The sequence below is a fragment of the Dipteris shenzhenensis genome, chromosome 15 (genome assembly GCF_047967505.1).
Source record: "Dipteris shenzhenensis isolate YYH24624 ecotype China chromosome 15, Dip_SZ_1.0, whole genome shotgun sequence".
NCBI lineage: Eukaryota > Viridiplantae > Streptophyta > Polypodiopsida > Gleicheniales > Dipteridaceae > Dipteris > Dipteris shenzhenensis.
In genome coordinates, this window is record NC_141610.1 from 41,495,292 (window position 1) to 41,501,291 (window position 6,000).

Genomic DNA, 6,000 nt, shown 5'->3' on the forward strand with positions numbered 1-6,000 from the left:
AAGCAGCAGGAAGTGAAGAGGTGCGTGAAGTTTATTACCCCCAACTTCATGTCACAACACCTAAAAGCATGTTTTTTTATGGTTGTGCATGACATTGAGGCACAAACGGAGTTTAATACGTGATATACCATGCAAAGTACATCCGCCGATGGGCACAATACTTTGCACCCACCTCAACCTAGGTGTTATTGAGATGCATAAAAAGTGGCGTGTCGGTTCGATAAGTACTTGATCCGATAACACACCTAGGACCGTGTTTTTTTACAAATGTGCTTGACACTAAGGCAAAAACGGTGTTTTATGCTTGATCGACAATGCAAAGCATATTCGATGGGCACAATACTTTGCACACACCTTCAACTAGGTGGAATTGACTTACATGCAAAGTGGCACGCCCATCCCATAAGTGCTTGATCAGATAACATACCTAGCAGCGTGTTTTTTTACGGATGTGCATGACACTAGAGCAAAAATAGTATTTAATGCTCGATCGACCATGCAAAGGATATCCGATGGCACAACACTTTTCCTACGCCTCAACCTAGGTGGTATTGAAATGTTTTCAAAGAGGCACACCCATCCGATAAGTACTTGGTGAGATAACACACCTAAGGGCGTGTTTTTTTGCAGATGTGCATATCACTAGGGGAAAAACGGTGTATAATGCATGATCGGCCATGCAAAGCATATCCAATGGTGACAATAATTTGCACGCACCTCAACCTAGTTGAAATGGACTTGCATCCAAAGTGGATCCCCCATCCGATAAGTACTTGAAATGGACTTGCGTGCAAAGTGGAGCCCCCATCCGATAAGTACTTGTTTGAATAACACACCTAGGACCGTGTTTTTATATGGTTGTGCATGACACTAAGGCAAAAACGGTGTTTTATGCTTGATCGACAATGCAAAGCATATCCGATGGGCACTATACTTTGCACACACCTTCAACTAGGTGGAATTGACTTACATGCAAAGTGGCATTCCCATCGCATAAGTACTTGATCGGATAACACACCTAGCAGTGTGTTCTTTTACGGATGTGCATGACACTAAGGCAAAAATGGTATTTAATGCTCGATCGACCATGCAAAGCATATCCGATGTGTGCAATACTTTTCCTACGCCTTAACCTAGGTGGTATTGAAATGTTCTCAAAGAGGCACACCCATCCGATAAGTACTTGGTCAGGTAACATACCTAAGGCCGTGTTTTTTTGCGGATGTGCATATCAATACCGGAAAAACGTTGTACAATGCGTAATAGACCATGCAGAGCATATCTGATGGTGACAATACTTTGCACGCATCTCAACCTAGTTGAAACAGACTTGCGTGCAAAGTGGAGCCCCCATCTGATAAGTACTTGTTTGATTAACACACCTAGGACCGTGTTTTTTTATGGTTGTGCATGACACTAAGGCAAAAACGGTGTTTTATGCTTGATCAACAATGCAAAGCATATCGGATGGGCACAATACTTTGCACACACCTTCAACTAGGTGGAATTAACTTACATGCAAAGTGGCACACCCATCCCATAAGTGCTTGATTGGATAACATACCTAGCAGCGTGTTTTTTTACGGATGTGCATGACACTAAGGCAAAAATGGTATTTAATGCTCGATCGACCATGCAAAGGATATCCGATGGCACAACATTTTTCCTACACCTCAACCTAGGTGGTATTGAAATGTTCTCAAAGAGGCACACCCATCCGATAAGTACTTGGTTAGATAACACACCTAAGGGCGTGTTTTTTTGCGAATGTGCATATCACTAGGGGAAAAACAGTGTATAATGCGTGATCGGCCATGCAAAGCATATCCGATGGGGGGGGGTGCCGATGGTCACAATACTTTGCACGCACCTCAACCTAGTTGAAAGATACTTGCGTACAAAGTGGAGCCCCCATCTGATAAGTACTTGTTTGAATAACACACCTAGGACCGTGTTTTTTTATGGTTGTGCATTACACTAAGGCAAAAACAGTGTTTTATGCTTGATCAACAATGCAAAGCATATCTGATGGGCACAATACTTTGCACACATCTTCAACTAGGTGGAATTGACTTACATGCAAAGTGGCATTCCCATCGCATAAGTACTTGATCAGATAACACACCTAGCAGCATGTTTTTTTACGGATGTGTATGACACTACAGCATTTAATGCTCGATCAACCATGCAAAGCATATCCGATGGGCACAACACTTTTCCTACAGCTCAACCTCGGTGGTATTGAAACGTTCTCAAAGAGGCACACCCATCCGATAAGTACTTGGTCAGATAACACACCTAAGGTCATGTTTTTTTGCGGATGTGCATATCACTAGGGGAAAAACGGTGTATAATGCGTGATCGGCCATGCAAAGCATATCCAATGGTCACAATACTTTGCATGCACCTCAACCTAGTTTAAATTGACTTGCGTGCAAAGTGGAGGCCCCATCCGATAAGTACTTGTTTGAATAACACACCTAGGACCGTGTTTTTTTATGGTTGTGCATGACACTAAGCCAAAAACGGTGTTTTATGCTTGATCGACAATGCAAAGCATATCCGATGGGCACAATACTTTGCACACACTTTCAACTAGGTGTAATTGACTTACATGCAAAGTGGCATTCCCATCGCATAAGTACTTGATCGGATAACACACCTAGCAACGTGTTACAACTATAAAAGTCCTGTAACAACCCATTTTGAGGTTGAGTTGTTGTTTATCTCTACTGAAGCATAATACAAAATATCCATTTTGCAAATTCACGAGTTCTCTGTTGTTCTTTCATTGTTTAGTTCAGTCTACATGCAATCCGACTCCTGTCAGTCTTGTCCAACTCCTTGCACCTGTTGCATTTGAGTTAACGTGTGTTCTATGTTTTCATTAATTGAATACACCCTGAACACTATAACTGGGAGGATAAATTTCCCGAGCAACAAAGGAGTTATAACAATGTGTCACAATCATATAAGTTACACAAAAGCATCTCAATCTTAGTTCTACTCTTGTTTCAAGATAACATGTAGAATACCTCATGGGACTTCAGGCCACTAAGCTTATTGTCCATTGTAAACACTCCCCTCAGGCAATTCATGTGTCTCGTGGATGTTCGAAAAGATGCAATATCCACCTTGATGCTTGCCTCCTCTACCTTGCAAAGGATTTATGGTGCCTTTGGAAGAACAATTCTAGAAGGATACTCTTGAGCTCCTAAACCACCTTCCTAAGTTGTAGAACCACGCTCTTGAGTTCTAGGCACATGCTCTTGGGGCCACAAGTGAGGCATCCCACCCATCTCGTGCAAGTCTTCTTGCACTCCCCTTGTGTCTTTGTCACCAACCAAGTGTGCCCAAATAGAAGCCCCCACATTCTTGAAGATATGCATGGGATCCAACAGGCGATTGACTTATAACTCACCCCAATATGGAAAGTGGTGAAAGATAGATAGTTGTTCCATACCAAGAGGAGGCTCCTCACTATTAGCTCTCCAACCTGAATACAGTCACTTGCCTTCCTATGAACCGGTGGTGGATCAAGTTGACCTTCAAGTGCAAGATGATCAAGCAGAAGATATTGAGCATGAACTTCATAAACAATCTTCCTCATATGCTTGGAGTATTGCGCATTCAAACTAGGGCCACAAATAGGACAAGTATAATACCCTTGTGTTTTAAGTCTTACATATATGCATGCACAAATAGTTCATTAGACATGCACAGATCACATCATAATAAAGCGTAAAGGTATCAATAGGCATGAAAAAGCACGTACTTGTGCAATCCCCATATGCTGGATAGTCATGCATGGTCCACATCAAAATTCCCCTAATGAAAATGTTTGTGGCTACCACAGGGCTCTAGAAATATATTCAAAGACACGTATGCCCCTCCATAGGGTCTACATCTCCTCAATCAAGGGTGCCATGTACACATCCATATGTTTGGCCTTGTACTTTCCCAGCACAAGTAGGGCAAGCATGAGGTGTCCCTTCTTTATTATTAGCCATGGCAAGATATTGTGGTTCACCAAGACTATGGGCCGTGTCGACCAAGAGGTAGAGCATAACCCGAAAGGGTCCATGCCATCCATTGTGAGCCCAAGATGTAAATTGCATGCTCCCTCACAAAGTCCGACCATATGTTCTCTATGTGCTTCCAAGTAACAAAAACTGCAAGGATCCTTAAAGTGTCACTGGTGTGTAGCATACCACGACATCAGTTGTGCAATGGACTTGCATTTGAACATGTGTTGTATTCTGCAGATGATGTGAAAATGTCTCAAGACCTTTACTCAGATTGTCTTGCCCAACAAGTCCTATTTGTAGCGCTGTGCTCCACACTCTGGAAAATTAACCAAATCACCATACTTATAAAGAAACAAAATACAATCATTAGGACAAACGTGGATGGTGTCATAATCCATCCCAACCATCACCAACATCTTCATTTCTTCATCTCTAGAATTGGGTATGGTATTTGGGACAAGAAACATCTTTTGGAGCAACCTATTGCAATTTGTATATCCAAGAAACCTTGTGAATGAGATACTAATTAATTAAAACAATTAGGAATGAGATACTAAGATCAAGGCTCCAAACCTCATCAAGGCTGAGACACTTGAGTTTGACCGTCCATACTTTGCTTAAAAATTCAAGATCAAGAGGCAAGCTCATAGTTCTATCATCCTCGCACCATCATACAGGCGCTTAGAAATCTCAGCCCCATCTCCTATTGTGCCTCCAAAAATAGAATCCATCATGTCTGCCATACCCTCATCCTCCTCTAGAGGATCATCCTCAAGATCATCTTGCTCAAACTGTGGTGGTGGTGCACATACTCCCTCGCTGCTCTCCTCATCATGTATAATGATGCAAGGTTTCGTGTGAGCAACACGCACACAATATAAATATCCATGAATTATTCAAATATCATTGGTTTACTGATGATGCACTAGCATGATGACCAATATCCTCTTCTAGTGGTGCCTCTCCATACATCTGCAAGTGATGTATGACAATATGGCGATGATGACAAACCCTTCGCCTGCAATGCATGCAAGGACAAGGCAATCTCTCATGAAGCCACTCCAAACTATTGAGAGGTGGCCCCCTATCCGATGAGCTGTCACTACTCATCCTCTCCACCTAAACACGTCCAAAATGACCTCCCTCAGTCAAGTCAAACACCCAAACACTCAAATCCCCCAAATTCTCTCAAACCCCCTCCCCCTAGACCCCTTAAACTTGCCCAAATTCCCTAAACCCCCCCCCCCAACCCTTAGTTCCCTCTAAACCCCAAATACCTCGGGGCCTAAAGCCCCCCTAAATCCCTTAAACACCCACTCACCCTCAAAAATCTCCCAAGCCCCCCCCAAAAACCCTAACCCTAAACCCCTAGAACCCCTTGTTTTGTCGGTATAGGCATCGGTATATACAGACTCCCATACCGACACTTATATCGAGATTCTTCTTTTATGTACCAACCTTTATACCAATGCTAATGCCGATAGCATCTGGGGACCGAAAACCCATGCTCTTCATCCCACAATGCCATTTGATTTTTCATGTGTTCTTCTCCCTTTCTATCGCTTTTAGCTCACGATCGCCCGCAACCCTTGCCTCCTCACTCCTCCCTACTCCCTCCCCATCCCACCTCTCCATCCTCTCCTATATTCTCCTTCTACACCTACAAGACTTACTACAACTCCCTCTCCACCTCAAGGCAAGAATTCCTCTCTTCCACTTCCATTTCAAGTTTGTTTGGTTTATTTGTCTTTCTTTCTACCTCTCCTCTGTTACCCTTCCTTTACTTTCCCTTCCTTTCTCTAAAGTTTCTCTCCTCCTTTTCTTTTATTTCCCTCAAGGAAGAAACAATACATGAAAAAGAATCATGAAAGAGAAGAGTATGAAAGCTCTAACTATTGTTTTTGTGCTTTCTCCTTGTTTGTAGACTTCCCTTTGTCTCCTCAATCCATTCCTCTGGAATGTTGCTTCTCCA